The 15,521-nt window shown below is 46.3% G+C and overlaps 24 pseudogenes; all 24 read left to right on the top strand.

The window, feature by feature from the left end:
- Window positions 1-4,818: 4,818 nt before the first annotated feature.
- Window positions 4,819-4,937, top strand: LOC136600770 (5S ribosomal RNA; annotated as a pseudogene).
- Window positions 4,938-5,017: 80 nt separating this feature from the next.
- On the top strand, window positions 5,018-5,136 carry LOC136600067 (5S ribosomal RNA; annotated as a pseudogene).
- Window positions 5,137-5,216: 80 nt separating this feature from the next.
- Window positions 5,217-5,335, top strand: LOC136600768 (5S ribosomal RNA; annotated as a pseudogene).
- Window positions 5,336-11,360: 6,025 nt separating this feature from the next.
- LOC136600767 (5S ribosomal RNA) lies at window positions 11,361-11,479 on the top strand (annotated as a pseudogene).
- An 80-nt stretch (window positions 11,480-11,559) lies between these two features.
- Window positions 11,560-11,678, top strand: LOC136600766 (5S ribosomal RNA; annotated as a pseudogene).
- Window positions 11,679-11,758: 80 nt separating this feature from the next.
- LOC136600023 (5S ribosomal RNA) lies at window positions 11,759-11,877 on the top strand (annotated as a pseudogene).
- Window positions 11,878-11,957: 80 nt separating this feature from the next.
- Window positions 11,958-12,076, top strand: LOC136600050 (5S ribosomal RNA; annotated as a pseudogene).
- An 80-nt stretch (window positions 12,077-12,156) lies between these two features.
- Window positions 12,157-12,275, top strand: LOC136600262 (5S ribosomal RNA; annotated as a pseudogene).
- An 80-nt stretch (window positions 12,276-12,355) lies between these two features.
- Window positions 12,356-12,474, top strand: LOC136600120 (5S ribosomal RNA; annotated as a pseudogene).
- An 80-nt stretch (window positions 12,475-12,554) lies between these two features.
- Window positions 12,555-12,673, top strand: LOC136600408 (5S ribosomal RNA; annotated as a pseudogene).
- An 80-nt stretch (window positions 12,674-12,753) lies between these two features.
- On the top strand, window positions 12,754-12,872 carry LOC136600305 (5S ribosomal RNA; annotated as a pseudogene).
- Window positions 12,873-12,952: 80 nt separating this feature from the next.
- Window positions 12,953-13,071, top strand: LOC136600765 (5S ribosomal RNA; annotated as a pseudogene).
- An 80-nt stretch (window positions 13,072-13,151) lies between these two features.
- LOC136600295 (5S ribosomal RNA) lies at window positions 13,152-13,270 on the top strand (annotated as a pseudogene).
- An 80-nt stretch (window positions 13,271-13,350) lies between these two features.
- On the top strand, window positions 13,351-13,469 carry LOC136600425 (5S ribosomal RNA; annotated as a pseudogene).
- Window positions 13,470-13,549: 80 nt separating this feature from the next.
- Window positions 13,550-13,668, top strand: LOC136600764 (5S ribosomal RNA; annotated as a pseudogene).
- Window positions 13,669-13,748: 80 nt separating this feature from the next.
- LOC136600260 (5S ribosomal RNA) lies at window positions 13,749-13,867 on the top strand (annotated as a pseudogene).
- Window positions 13,868-13,947: 80 nt separating this feature from the next.
- LOC136600763 (5S ribosomal RNA) lies at window positions 13,948-14,066 on the top strand (annotated as a pseudogene).
- Window positions 14,067-14,146: 80 nt separating this feature from the next.
- LOC136599913 (5S ribosomal RNA) lies at window positions 14,147-14,265 on the top strand (annotated as a pseudogene).
- Window positions 14,266-14,345: 80 nt separating this feature from the next.
- LOC136600259 (5S ribosomal RNA) lies at window positions 14,346-14,464 on the top strand (annotated as a pseudogene).
- Window positions 14,465-14,544: 80 nt separating this feature from the next.
- Window positions 14,545-14,663, top strand: LOC136600762 (5S ribosomal RNA; annotated as a pseudogene).
- Window positions 14,664-14,743: 80 nt separating this feature from the next.
- Window positions 14,744-14,862, top strand: LOC136599912 (5S ribosomal RNA; annotated as a pseudogene).
- Window positions 14,863-14,942: 80 nt separating this feature from the next.
- LOC136600760 (5S ribosomal RNA) lies at window positions 14,943-15,061 on the top strand (annotated as a pseudogene).
- Window positions 15,062-15,141: 80 nt separating this feature from the next.
- On the top strand, window positions 15,142-15,260 carry LOC136600103 (5S ribosomal RNA; annotated as a pseudogene).
- Window positions 15,261-15,340: 80 nt separating this feature from the next.
- LOC136600022 (5S ribosomal RNA) lies at window positions 15,341-15,459 on the top strand (annotated as a pseudogene).
- The last annotated feature ends 62 nt before the right edge of the window (window positions 15,460-15,521 follow it).

Here is a 15,521-nt window from a genome sequence, read left to right as displayed (position 1 = left end):
CCCCCTTGACACTCCTCTTGCATCTATGTATACATGTGGATCAAAGTTACCACCTGGAGCGTCAACGTCTCTCTTAGCACGATGCGGTGTTGGATTCTCACCCTCAGTGTAGGCTTCATATTGCACATTTGATTATATTAATTTGTTCTGAAACAGGGGCTAGTGTACAGTAGTCAAAGGTGTGTGTTGGAGGAATTGTACCACATTATAGCATGTAAAGGATATGCAGGATCATGAGTTTTTTCAGTGCCAAGTGGGCTTTCCTTCAAGCTTTACTGCAGTTGGGATGGTGAACAACATCTGGTAAGGACCTTTAAACAGGGTTTGTCTCTCAAACTTTTTCACATGGACCCTGTCACCTGGTTTTAGATTGTGACACTCATCTGTAGGACCTGGGATAAAAGCAGAGACTACAGAATACATTACTAACAATTCCTTGGAGGGACCCATGACAAAATTAACAAGAAAATCATTCACCAAACTCTGCTACTGTGACATGTATCCTCCTAAGGAAAAAAACTAATGAAAGACACTCAATTCAAGATTTACCCGTTTCCTCTATTGCCTTTTGTATCTACTTTCCCCCTACTCCGCGGATGGTAGGGTGTGTGAAAAGCCTGGAATATACCCAAAACAGACATGATGTGTTGCATTATTTCACCTGTGAAGTGTGTACCTTTGTTTGACTCAATCACTTCCGATACCCCATATCTGCGGATTACCTCATTCATGAGCTTCTGTGCAGTTACCTGCTTATTTACTTTGGTAACAGGGTAGGTCTCCAACCTGAAAAGACATCAACAACAACAAGCACATATTCATGCTTCCCAACAAGTAGGAGCTGAGTGTAGCCAATTTGCAATCCCTGAAATGGGTAGAGTGGTCTAGGCAAGTGTGATGTGGCAAATTTACTTCTGCCCTGTTGCTTACGGCAAAGATCATGCAAAATTGGACAAATGATGCAGCAGCTACAGAAAACCAAAGAGCCACCCGTCCTCGTTCAAGCGTTGACATCATTGTTGCTTTGACAGATGCGTCTTTCCGTGCGTCAGCTGGGCCATCATTGGGCACAGGGACCGTGGTAGGCAAGTGCTGTTGACTGTTCACCATACGCCGTCCCTTTTTAGTCCATTTGTCTTTTTCTTCCTTGCTGGCTCCTAACTGTAAAGTCATTAGCATATCAAAGTCCAATGTTTTTATCAAAGTTCAAGTTCAAATCAAAGTCCAAAATTATTATCAAAGTCCAAGTTTTATAAAAGTCCAAGTGTAGTCAAATTCTTCTTTTCTTCTGTCTTCCACGGCTTGAGGGCCGCTGCTTTTGCTGTGTGGCCTGTGATGGCGTTGCCTCTTGCTTCTCCGGTGTAGGAATTGGTGTGAGCTTTCCACCTTGTCAGGTAGAAATAGGGTCTCCATGACTCTGCACCGCTGCAACATTTTTAATTGGCTGTCCTGCTGAGGTAAAAAACTGTCTGGCCTTCCATGTTGGGCCGTAATCATGAGCTATGCCAAATGCATACCGGGAGTCAGTGTAAATGTTTGCCGTCTTACCTTCCTCCACTCTACACGCCTCCGTGAGTGCTTTTAGTTCCGCTTCTTGTACTGCGACATGCGGAGGCATTCTGCTTTTAGGACATCTTGTTGTGTGACCACTGCATATCCAGTGTGGAGTTGTCAATCACCCTGGGTACCATCTATAAAAAACAACTCAAAATATGCATTAACAAGGGCTTTCAGTAACTTTTTAAAACTTAAATTTTCTTGTTGCATCAATGCTAGACAATCAGGCTGGCATTTTATTTAAAAAAGATTAGAACCTTGTTGCAAAAAAAAATTTAAAAAATGTAAAAATGACTTGCAAAAAATTTAAAAATGGCTGATTTGCAATACCTAAAATGGCTGATTTGCAATACCTAGATCACCTATGCCTTCTCCTCCCCCCCTTTGAAACAGGGTACGCAATTGGAACAAGAGCACCCGGTTTCAAGGTAGTATAACATTGTAAAAAGATTTGATGGAAGCAGATAAGGCCTGTAAGATGTTAGCACCTATAACAGAAACATGAGTTACACCGGGACAGAAAAATCTACAAAACATCTACTAATATTTGAAATGTGATATCCCTTTAAGTGAATTCATTATTAGTCTGGTCCTGCCTGCAATATCTTTATCAAATTTCAGACAGGAGAAAAAAAAAAACAGGAAAAAAACTAGCTGCTCAAAATTCTCCCCCCTCCCTTGGACAAGAAGGATGAAACATTATTACGTACTATTACATCATATAGCTCCACCCCTTCGATATTGGCACACTGCGTCCGTCTTCTCAACTCCATTTCAGCTTAACCGTCCACACGTCCACATCTCAACCAAGCAAAGTCCCATGCATGGGGTAGGACTTTTACCCCCAGTCAATTTCCACATCACACATTCCACCACAGCTTGAACACGGGTCACTAACTCACATCCATCCATGCGCTCAAGTCTGCTCCGTCACCCCCCCATTGAGGTGTACCAGTACATGCAGATGCACGGACAAAAAAAGTTTGACAAACATACATACATCAGCTGAAAAACATTGAGGTGAGTGCTATTATTTTTATAAAGTACATGATTCTATTGAGATGAGATTGTGAATGAGCGCTATTTATGACAAATTATGTGAAAAAGTTTGCTGAGTGACTGAGATATTCTATATTTCTTATCTACTGAAGCTATTATATGCTGTATTAAACACTGAAGTATTTAGTTTCTGTGACCCTGAATTTGGAGTGAGTTCTGAAAGCCCCCACCCTTTTTTAAAACAAATCTCTTATCTCTCCGCGACTATGAAACACAAACTGAAATAATTTTGAGCTCAAACTATTGAAAAAACATTTTGAAATCATAATTAACACATATGCTGGGACCCTGCAACATTCATTTTCAACCCCTGTATAAGTAAGAATATACATTAGAAATTACTATATTTCCCTGCCTACTAAGACAGTATAACTAATTAAATTCATTTCAATTCATTGCAAGCAAGCCAAGATATTAACCAAGGATGTTATTTGTATTTTCTCTCTCGCTGTTATCTTCCTGACCTTGGAAGGCTACACAGAGTCGCAGCTATATGTCAACAACCTCTTCTCCCCTAAGAGCAAGCTGTTAACTATTTGCACATACAGTATATAAATATACACATATATATCCACCTAGTATGGATTATACATATTATCTATTATCTATCTTGTATTATACACATTTTCTTCCCTTCTTTGCCAACCAATCACGTGCATTATACTTCTCTCCCCTACCTAACTGCCAATATAACCTTCAATAGACACTCTCCTGACGCCCTCTTGATCACTTACTGTACTTTTCAACATTTCACTTACGGACACTTTCTTAAACAAATAATGTGTATATACGTAACTTTCTCTGACTGTCTCTCTCTCTTTCCTTCTAGCAAACCTTGGTCTTCCAAGGCACCTCTGGGTCCTAAAGACCTCCTCCCAGACACCATTTTGTAATCTACCGTGCGGGTCGGTGTCACACATTTTCATTAGAGTTTTCTTACATTTTACAGATTCATCCACACGGCGGCAGCCCTTGAGGGGCTCTGTCTTCTTTAATAAGGTCTTACGCATATTACAACAACAACAATAATAATAATAACACGCTCCATAGAGTGAATCCTTCTGACCCGAATTGTCAGCCCCTTATATATGGCAATACAACCGAAGGCATCTTCTTCTTATGGAACCAGTCCCAAAGAGTACATCCCTCTCCTCAGCTAAACCATCAACAACTAAACTACACTAAAACGGAGGGTTCCTTCGTCAATGGGACCTGTCTTACAGAGTGCTTCCCTCTCCTCTAAACCATTAACGACTAAATAAACTCGAACGGAGGGTTCCTTCGTCTGTGAGACCAAATGAAAAGTAAGAGGAAAAAAATTCTGCAGATACAACAAACAATCTAACAATCTCCACTATCGCTAAAACACTACGGACTTCAACAACAAATAAACTACAGACTAGTTTCTGGGTGAGCGATTGGTGCGCATATCACGGTCAGTGGTCCATGACGGCAAACCCGGAGCCCACACAAGTTACCGTGTAGAACTCTTAACCCAACCCATCCGGTCACAAACCACAGATAGTCAGTCCTGCTGCAAGACTCGCAGTGTAAAACACAACATAAATATATGTTTGTCTTACCTGGAGTTCTAAGTGAGTTGATCAGGCTCGGTTTGCAGTAGGACGGTTTCTCAGTAGCGTGGATCCGGGTGGAATGCGCTGTAAGCTCCGATTTTACCGCCCCAGTTGGTTGCGCCATTTATGAGGGTTAAAAATTCTAAGTGCAACACCAATCGGCCCACCCCACTTCCCCGTTGCCGGCCGTAAGAAGAGACACCACACACAGGAGTCTGGTCTAGCTCCTCACACGGGAGAAAAAACTGCGCACTTTATTACAGATTACATGAGATCTTATACCCTCTGCCCTCTCACCACTAGGGGGTGATGGGCTCATAACCATATATGGGCAGTCCGGATTTGCGGACTGAGACAGTGAAAATCATATAACAGTCATGTACATTTGAACATCTTGATATCTTGTTCCAGCGCTTCTGGGAAATCGGCCAAGTACATGCGGCCGTATCTGGTTCCTAGAACATCTCTCTCTGCCTTGAGATATCTGATGTAAGGTGACATTTAAGTTTTTTTTTCTCATTTGGAATTGAATAAAACTTGCATATAGGTATAAAAGCATAAAAAACACATATGGCAATATATATATATACCCTCACAGAAAGCCCATAGGAAAGGAGGAGGAGCTGTCAACGGGCATTCTAAGCTGAATGTGCCTGCTCTCGTCAGATCGCGGCCGCCAGCCAGCTTGAGGCCTGGCAAGTACCAGTATGGGTGACCGGCTGGGAATCCCAGGTCCCGTTGACTTTTAAGGCCGTGAGTAGGTTTCTTTCCTTTTCGGAGGTGCGTTCGCACTGCAGAAAGCCCATAGGAAAGGAGGAGGAGCTGTCAACGGGCATTCTAAGCTGAATGTGCCTGCTCTCGTCAGATCGCGGCCACCAGCCAGCTTGAGGCCTGGCAAGTACCAGTATGGGTGACTGGCTGGGAATCCCAGGTCCCGTTGACTTTTAAGGCCGTGAGTAGGTTTCTTTCCGTTTCGGAGGTGCGTTCGCACTGCAGAAAGCCCATAGGAAAGGAGGAGGAGCTGTCAACGGGCATTCTAAGCTGAATGTGCCTGCTCTCGTCAGATCGCGGCCGCCAGCCAGCTTGAGGCCTGGCAAGTACCAGTATGGGTGACCGGCTGGGAATCCCAGGTCCCGTTGACTTTTAAGGCCGTGAGTAGGTTGCTTTCCTTTTCGGAGGTGCGTTCGCACTGCAGAAATATGAGGGTTAAAAATTCTAAGTGCAACACCAATCGGCCCACCCCACTTCCCCGTTGCCGGCCGTAAGAAGAGACACCACACACAGGAGTCTGGTCTAGCTCCTCACACGGGAGAAAAAACTGCGCACTTTATTACAGATTACATGAGATCTTATACCCTCTGCCCTCTCACCACTAGGGGGTGATGGGCTCATAACCATATATGGGCAGTCCGGATTTGCGGACTGAGACAGTGAAAATCATATAACAGTCATGTACATTTGAACATCTTGATATCTTGTTCCAGCGCTTCTGGGAAATCGGCCAAGTACATGCGGCCGTATCTGGTTCCTAGAACATCTCTCTCTGCCTTGAGATATCTGATGTAAGGTGACATTTAAGTTTTTTTTTCTCATTTGGAATTGAATAAAACTTGCATATAGGTATAAAAGCATAAAAAACACATATGGCAATATATATATATACCCTCACAAACCCCCCTAAAAAACTTAATATGGAGATCAAGCATCAGACCTTGCACTCTTCCTCGGTCGTCTCTCCCTTGCGTCAGGGTTTCTCCACTGCCCGTAAGTCCCTACTCCTAAAAGGGAGGGATCCCTACCTCACCTCAGAAGGAGGCCATGGATTCCCTGGGCTTATTTCCGGGCCTCCATACCCTCTATCTGTACAAGTTAACACCCCACAGGGTGTGCCCTCGCCGGAACCTAAGGTCTTCTGCACTTTCCCTAGGCAAATGGGAAATCCACTGACAGTCCATCTTATGAGACTGAGGCAGACACAGTACTAGTACATTTCTCCATTCTTCTGGTAACGTATCTGGTTGGCATTATCGGAACTGGCTCTTCATCTTTTTCAAACAAGGGAAATTTTGGTCACATTAAAGGGATAATACACAAACAGGAAATTACATACCCCACCTCTTTCTGCTAAAATCATATCCATGGCCACTCTATTTTGGAACGCCATGGATGCAGTGGGCCCTAACTGGTCAGCTAACCCTTGCAAAAGCATCTCTGGTGTAGTTTACAAACCTCTGCTAATTGTAATAGATATAATTCATCTAATCTACATTATTATTAACAGTAATAATAGCAAATAAGGACTCAAAACCTGCTTTAACCTGATCTCTAGAATTAAATTCATCTGGCACCCCCCTTGACACTCCTCTTGCATCTATGTATACATGTGGATCAAAGTTACCACCTGGAGCGTCAACGTCTCTCTTAGCACGATGCGGTGTTGGATTCTCACCCTCAGTGTAGGCTTCATATTGCACATTTGATTATATTAATTTGTTCTGAAACAGGGGCTAGTGTACAGTAGTCAAAGGTGTGTGTTGGAGGAATTGTACCACATTATAGCATGTAAAGGATATGCAGGATCATGAGTTTTTTCAGTGCCAAGTGGGCTTTCCTTCAAGCTTTACTGCAGTTGGGATGGTGAACAACATCTGGTAAGGACCTTTAAACAGGGTTTGTCTCTCAAACTTTTTCACATGGACCCTGTCACCTGGTTTTAGATTGTGACACTCATCTGTAGGACCTGGGATAAAAGCAGAGACTACAGAATACATTACTAACAATTCCTTGGAGGGACCCATGACAAAATTAACAAGAAAATCATTCACCAAACTCTGCTACTGTGACATGTATCCTCCTAAGGAAAAAAACTAATGAAAGACACTCAATTCAAGATTTACCCGTTTCCTCTATTGCCTTTTGTATCTACTTTCCCCCTACTCCGCGGATGGTAGGGTGTGTGAAAAGCCTGGAATATACCCAAAACAGACATGATGTGTTGCATTATTTCACCTGTGAAGTGTGTACCTTTGTTTGACTCAATCACTTCCGATACCCCATATCTGCGGATTACCTCATTCATGAGCTTCTGTGCAGTTACCTGCTTATTTACTTTGGTAACAGGGTAGGTCTCCAACCTGAAAAGACATCAACAACAACAAGCACATATTCATGCTTCCCAACAAGTAGGAGCTGAGTGTAGCCAATTTGCAATCCCTGAAATGGGTAGAGTGGTCTAGGCAAGTGTGATGTGGCAAATTTACTTCTGCCCTGTTGCTTACGGCAAAGATCATGCAAAATTGGACAAATGATGCAGCAGCTACAGAAAACCAAAGAGCCACCCGTCCTCGTTCAAGCGTTGACATCATTGTTGCTTTGACAGATGCGTCTTTCCGTGCGTCAGCTGGGCCATCATTGGGCACAGGGACCGTGGTAGGCAAGTGCTGTTGACTGTTCACCATACGCCGTCCCTTTTTAGTCCATTTGTCTTTTTCTTCCTTGCTGGCTCCTAACTGTAAAGTCATTAGCATATCAAAGTCCAATGTTTTTATCAAAGTTCAAGTTCAAATCAAAGTCCAAAATTATTATCAAAGTCCAAGTTTTATAAAAGTCCAAGTGTAGTCAAATTCTTCTTTTCTTCTGTCTTCCACGGCTTGAGGGCCGCTGCTTTTGCTGTGTGGCCTGTGATGGCGTTGCCTCTTGCTTCTCCGGTGTAGGAATTGGTGTGAGCTTTCCACCTTGTCAGGTAGAAATAGGGTCTCCATGACTCTGCACCGCTGCAACATTTTTAATTGGCTGTCCTGCTGAGGTAAAAAACTGTCTGGCCTTCCATGTTGGGCCGTAATCATGAGCTATGCCAAATGCATACCGGGAGTCAGTGTAAATGTTTGCCGTCTTACCTTCCTCCACTCTACACGCCTCCGTGAGTGCTTTTAGTTCCGCTTCTTGTACTGCGACATGCGGAGGCATTCTGCTTTTAGGACATCTTGTTGTGTGACCACTGCATATCCAGTGTGGAGTTGTCAATCACCCTGGGTACCATCTATAAAAAACAACTCAAAATATGCATTAACAAGGGCTTTCAGTAACTTTTTAAAACTTAAATTTTCTTGTTGCATCAATGCTAGACAATCAGGCTGGCATTTTATTTAAAAAAGATTAGAACCTTGTTGCAAAAAAAAATTTAAAAAATGTAAAAATGACTTGCAAAAAATTTAAAAATGGCTGATTTGCAATACCTAAAATGGCTGATTTGCAATACCTAGATCACCTATGCCTTCTCCTCCCCCCCTTTGAAACAGGGTACGCAATTGGAACAAGAGCACCCGGTTTCAAGGTAGTATAACATTGTAAAAAGATTTGATGGAAGCAGATAAGGCCTGTAAGATGTTAGCACCTATAACAGAAACATGAGTTACACCGGGACAGAAAAATCTACAAAACATCTACTAATATTTGAAATGTGATATCCCTTTAAGTGAATTCATTATTAGTCTGGTCCTGCCTGCAATATCTTTATCAAATTTCAGACAGGAGAAAAAAAAAAAACAGGAAAAAAACTAGCTGCTCAAAATTCTCCCCCCTCCCTTGGACAAGAAGGATGAAACATTATTACGTACTATTACATCATATAGCTCCACCCCTTCGATATTGGCACACTGCGTCCGTCTTCTCAACTCCATTTCAGCTTAACCGTCCACACGTCCACATCTCAACCAAGCAAAGTCCCATGCATGGGGTAGGACTTTTACCCCCAGTCAATTTCCACATCACACATTCCACCACAGCTTGAACACGGGTCACTAACTCACATCCATCCATGCGCTCAAGTCTGCTCCGTCACCCCCCCATTGAGGTGTACCAGTACATGCAGATGCACGGACAAAAAAAGTTTGACAAACATACATACATCAGCTGAAAAACATTGAGGTGAGTGCTATTATTTTTATAAAGTACATGATTCTATTGAGATGAGATTGTGAATGAGCGCTATTTATGACAAATTATGTGAAAAAGTTTGCTGAGTGACTGAGATATTCTATATTTCTTATCTACTGAAGCTATTATATGCTGTATTAAACACTGAAGTATTTAGTTTCTGTGACCCTGAATTTGGAGTGAGTTCTGAAAGCCCCCACCCTTTTTTAAAACAAATCTCTTATCTCTCCGCGACTATGAAACACAAACTGAAATAATTTTGAGCTCAAACTATTGAAAAAACATTTTGAAATCATAATTAACACATATGCTGGGACCCTGCAACATTCATTTTCAACCCCTGTATAAGTAAGAATATACATTAGAAATTACTATATTTCCCTGCCTACTAAGACAGTATAACTAATTAAATTCATTTCAATTCATTGCAAGCAAGCCAAGATATTAACCAAGGATGTTATTTGTATTTTCTCTCTCGCTGTTATCTTCCTGACCTTGGAAGGCTACACAGAGTCGCAGCTATATGTCAACAACCTCTTCTCCCCTAAGAGCAAGCTGTTAACTATTTGCACATACAGTATATAAATATACACATATATATCCACCTAGTATGGATTATACATATTATCTATTATCTATCTTGTATTATACACATTTTCTTCCCTTCTTTGCCAACCAATCACGTGCATTATACTTCTCTCCCCTACCTAACTGCCAATATAACCTTCAATAGACACTCTCCTGACGCCCTCTTGATCACTTACTGTACTTTTCAACATTTCACTTACGGACACTTTCTTAAACAAATAATGTGTATATACGTAACTTTCTCTGACTGTCTCTCTCTCTTTCCTTCTAGCAAACCTTGGTCTTCCAAGGCACCTCTGGGTCCTAAAGACCTCCTCCCAGACACCATTTTGTAATCTACCGTGCGGGTCGGTGTCACACATTTTCATTAGAGTTTTCTTACATTTTACAGATTCATCCACACGGCGGCAGCCCTTGAGGGGCTCTGTCTTCTTTAATAAGGTCTTACGCATATTACAACAACAACAATAATAATAATAACACGCTCCATAGAGTGAATCCTTCTGACCCGAATTGTCAGCCCCTTATATATGGCAATACAACCGAAGGCATCTTCTTCTTATGGAACCAGTCCCAAAGAGTACATCCCTCTCCTCAGCTAAACCATCAACAACTAAACTACACTAAAACGGAGGGTTCCTTCGTCAATGGGACCTGTCTTACAGAGTGCTTCCCTCTCCTCTAAACCATTAACGACTAAATAAACTCGAACGGAGGGTTCCTTCGTCTGTGAGACCAAATGAAAAGTAAGAGGAAAAAAATTCTGCAGATACAACAAACAATCTAACAATCTCCACTATCGCTAAAACACTACGGACTTCAACAACAAATAAACTACAGACTAGTTTCTGGGTGAGCGATTGGTGCGCATATCACGGTCAGTGGTCCATGACGGCAAACCCGGAGCCCACACAAGTTACCGTGTAGAACTCTTAACCCAACCCATCCGGTCACAAACCACAGATAGTCAGTCCTGCTGCAAGACTCGCAGTGTAAAACACAACATAAATATATGTTTGTCTTACCTGGAGTTCTAAGTGAGTTGATCAGGCTCGGTTTGCAGTAGGACGGTTTCTCAGTAGCGTGGATCCGGGTGGAATGCGCTGTAAGCTCCGATTTTACCGCCCCAGTTGGTTGCGCCATTTATGAGGGTTAAAAATTCTAAGTGCAACACCAATCGGCCCACCCCACTTCCCCGTTGCCGGCCGTAAGAAGAGACACCACACACAGGAGTCTGGTCTAGCTCCTCACACGGGAGAAAAAACTGCGCACTTTATTACAGATTACATGAGATCTTATACCCTCTGCCCTCTCACCACTAGGGGGTGATGGGCTCATAACCATATATGGGCAGTCCGGATTTGCGGACTGAGACAGTGAAAATCATATAACAGTCATGTACATTTGAACATCTTGATATCTTGTTCCAGCGCTTCTGGGAAATCGGCCAAGTACATGCGGCCGTATCTGGTTCCTAGAACATCTCTCTCTGCCTTGAGATATCTGATGTAAGGTGACATTTAAGTTTTTTTTTCTCATTTGGAATTGAATAAAACTTGCATATAGGTATAAAAGCATAAAAAACACATATGGCAATATATATATATACCCTCACAGAAAGCCCATAGGAAAGGAGGAGGAGCTGTCAACGGGCATTCTAAGCTGAATGTGCCTGCTCTCGTCAGATCGCGGCCGCCAGCCAGCTTGAGGCCTGGCAAGTACCAGTATGGGTGACCGGCTGGGAATCCCAGGTCCCGTTGACTTTTAAGGCCGTGAGTAGGTTTCTTTCCTTTTCGGAGGTGCGTTCGCACTGCAGAAAGCCCATAGGAAAGGAGGAGGAGCTGTCAACGGGCATTCTAAGCTGAATGTGCCTGCTCTCGTCAGATCGCGGCCGCCAGCCAGCTTGAGGCCTGGCAAGTACCAGTATGGGTGACCGGCTGGGAATCCCAGGTCCCGTTGACTTTTAAGGCCGTGAGTAGGTTGCTTTCCTTTTCGGAGGTGCGTTCGCACTGCAGAAAGCCCATAGGAAAGGAGGAGGAGCTGTCAACGGGCATTCTAAGCTGAATGTACCTGCTCTCGTCAGATCGCGGCCGCCAGCCAGCTTGAGGCCTGGCAAGTACCAGTATGGGTGACCGGCTGGGAATCCCAGGTCCCATTGACTTTTAAGGCCGTGAGTAGGTTTCTTTCCGTTTCGGAGGTGCGTTCGCACTGCAGAAAGCCCATAGGAAAGGAGGAGGAGCTGTCAACGGGCATTCTAAGCTGAATGTGCCTGCTCTCGTCAGATCGCGGCCGCCAGCCAGCTTGAGGCCTGGCAAGTACCCGTATGGGTGACCGGCTGGGAATCCCAGGTCCTGTTGACTTTTAAGGCCGTGAGTAGGTTTCTTTCCTTTTCGGAGGTGCGTTCGCACTGCAGAAAGCCCATAGGAAAGGAGGAGGAGCTGTCAACGGGCATTCTAAGCTGAATGTGCCTGCTCTCGTCAGATCGCGGCCGCCAGCCAGCTTGAGGCCTGGCAAGTACCAGTATGGGTGACCGGCTGGGAATCCCAGGTCCCGCTGACTTTTAAGGCCGTGAGTAGGTTGCTTTCCTTTTCGGAGGTGCGTTCGCACTGCAGAAAGCCCATAGGAAAGGAGGAGGAGCTGTCAACGGGCATTCTAAGCTGAATGTGCCTGCTCTCGTCAGATCGCGGCCGCCAGCCAGCTTGAGGCCTGGCAAGTACCAGTATGGGTGACTGGCTGGGAATCCCAGGTCCCGTTGACTTTTAAGGCCGTGAGTAGGTTTCTTTCTGTTTCGGAGGTGCGTTCGCACTGCAGAAAGCCCATAGGAAAGGAGGAGGAGCTGTCAACTGGCATTCTAAGCTGAATGTGCCTGCTCTCGTCAGATCGCGGCCGCCAGCCAGCTTGAGGCCTGGCAAGTACCAGTATGGGTGACCGGCTGGGAATCCCAGGTCCCGTTGACTTTTAAGGCCGTGAGTAGGTTTCTTTCCTTTTCGGAGGTGCGTTCGCACTGCAGAAAGCCCATAGGAAAGGAGGAGGAGCTGTCAACGGGCATTCTAAGCTGAATGTGCCTGCTCTCGTCAGATCGCGGCCGCCAGCCAGCTTGAGGCCTGGCAAGTACCAGTATAGGTGACCGGCTGGGAATCCCAGGTCCCGTTGACTTTTAAGGCCGTGAGTAGGTTTCTTTCCGTTTCGGAGGTGCGTTCGCACTGCAGAAAGCCCATAGGAAAGGAGGAGGAGCTGTCAACGGGCATTCTAAGCTGAATGTGCCTGCTCTCGTCAGATCGCGGCCGCCAGCCAGCTTGAGGCCTGGCAAGTACCAGTATGGGTGACCGGCTGGGAATCCCAGGTCCCGTTGACTTTTAAGGCCGTGAGTAGGTTGCTTTCCTTTTCGGAGGTGCGTTCGCACTGCAGAAAGCCCATAGGAAAGGAGGAGGAGCTGTCAACGGGCATTCTAAGCTGAATGTGCCTGCTCTTGTCAGATCGCGGCCGCCAGCCAGCTTGAGGCCTGGCAAGTACCAGTATGGGTGACCGGCTGGGAATCCCAGGTCCCGTTGACTTTTAAGGCCGTGAGTAGGTTGCTTTCCTTTTCGGAGGTGCGTTCGCACTGCAGAAAGCCCATAGGAAAGGAGGAGGAGCTGTCAACGGGCATTCTAAGCTGAATGTACCTGCTCTCGTCAGATCGTGGCCGCCAGCCAGCTTGAGGCCTGGCAAGTACCAGTATGGGTGACCGGCTGGGAATCCCAGGTCCCATTGACTTTTAAGGCCGTGAGTAGGTATCTTTCCGTTTCGGATGTGCGTTCGCACTGCAGAAAGCCCATAGGAAAGGAGGAGGAGCTGTCAACGGGCATTCTAAGCTGAATGTGCCTGCTCTCGTCAGATCGCGGCCGCCAGCCAGCTTGAGGCCTGGCAAGTACCAGTATGGGTGACCGGCTGGGAATCCCAGGTCCCGTTGACTTTTAAGGCCGTGAGTAGGTTTCTTTCCTTTTCGGAGGTGCGTTCGCACTGCAGAAAGCCCATAGGAAAGGAGGAGGAGCTGTCAACGGGCATTCTAAGCTGAATGTGCCTGCTCTCGTCAGATCGCGGCCGCCAGCCAGCTTGAGGCCTGGCAAGTACCAGTATGGGTGACCGGCTGGGAATCCCAGGTCCCGCTGACTTTTAAGGCCGTGAGTAGGTTGCTTTCCTTTTCGGAGGTGCGTTCGCACTGCAGAAAGCCCATAGGAAAGGAGGAGGAGCTGTCAACGGGCATTCTAAGCTGAATGTGCCTGCTCTCGTCAGATCGCGGCCGCCAGCCAGCTTGAGGCCTGGCAAGTACCAGTATGGGTGACCGGCTGGGAATCCCAGGTCCCGTTGACTTTTAAGGCCGTGAGTAGGTTTCTTTCCGTTTCGGAGGTGCGTTCGCACTGCAGAAAGCCCATAGGAAAGGAGGAGGAGCTGTCAACGGGCATTCTAAGCTGAATGTGCCTGCTCTCGTCAGATCGCGGCCGCCAGCCAGCTTGAGGCCTGGCAAGTACCAGTGTGGGTGACCGGCTGGGAATCCCAGGTCCCGTTGACTTTTAAGGCCGTGAGTAGGTTTCTTTCCGTTTCGGAGGTGCGTTCGCACTGCAGAAAGCCCATAGGAAAGGAGGAGGAGCTGTCAACGGGCATTCTAAGCTGAATGTGCCTGCTCTCGTCAGATCGCGGCCGCCAGCCAGCTTGAGGCCTGGCAAGTACCAGTATGGGTGACCGGCTGGGAATCCCAGGTCCCGCTGACTTTTAAGGCCGTGAGTAGGTTGCTTTCCTTTTCGGAGGTGCGTTCGCACTGCAGAAAGCCCATAGGAAAGGAGGAGGAGCTGTCAACGGGCATTCTAAGCTGAATGTGCCTGCTCTCGTCAGATCGCGGCCGCCAGCCAGCTTGAGGCCTGGCAAGTACCAGTATGGGTGACCGGCTGGGAATCCCAGGTCCCGTTGACTTTTAAGGCCGTGAGTAGGTTTCTTTCCGTTTCGGAGGTGCGTTCGCACTGCAGAAAGCCCATAGGAAAGGAGGAGGAGCTGTCAACGGGCATTCTAAGCTGAATGTGCCTGCTCTCGTCAGATCGCGGCCGCCAGCCAGCTTGAGGCCTGGCAAGTACCAGTGTGGGTGACCGGCTGGGAATCCCAGGTCCCGTTGACTTTTAAGGCCGTGAGTAGGTTTCTTTCCGTTTCGGAGGTGCGTTCGCACTGCAGAAAGCCCATAGGAAAGGAGGAGGAGCTGTCAACGGGCATTCTAAGCTGAATGTGCCTGCTCTCGTCAGATCGCGGCCGCCAGCCAGCTTGAGGCCTGGCAAGTACCAGTATGGGTGACCGGCTGGGAATCCCAGGTCCCGTTGACTTTTAAGGCCGTGAGTAGGTTTCTTTCCTTTTCGGAGGTGCGTTCGCACTGCAGAAAGCCCATAGGAAAGGAGGAGGAGCTGTCAACGGGCGTTCTAAGCTGAATGTGCCTGCTCTCGTCAGATCGCGGCCGCCAGCCAGCTTGAGGCCTGGCAAGTACCAGTATGGGTGACCGGCTGGGAATCCCAGGTCCCGTTGACTTTTAAGGCCGTGAGTAGGTTGCTTTCCTTTTCGGAGGTGCGTTCGCACTGCAGAAAGCCCATAGGAAAGGAGGAGGAGCTGTCAACGGGCATTCTAAGCTGAATGTACCTGCTCTCGTCAGATCGCGGCCGCCAGCCAGCTTGAGGCCTGGCAAGTACCAGTATGGGTGACCGGCTGGGAATCCCAGGTCCCATTGACTTTTAAGGCCGTGAGTAGGTTTCTTTCCGTTTCGGAGGTGCGTTCGCACTGCAGAAAGCCCAT

The sequence above is a fragment of the Eleutherodactylus coqui genome, unplaced genomic scaffold (assembly GCF_035609145.1).
Source record: "Eleutherodactylus coqui strain aEleCoq1 unplaced genomic scaffold, aEleCoq1.hap1 HAP1_SCAFFOLD_195, whole genome shotgun sequence".
NCBI lineage: Eukaryota > Metazoa > Chordata > Amphibia > Anura > Eleutherodactylidae > Eleutherodactylus > Eleutherodactylus coqui.
Note: the sequence above shows the minus strand (reverse complement) of the source record. Positions and strands in the feature narration are given on the sequence as shown.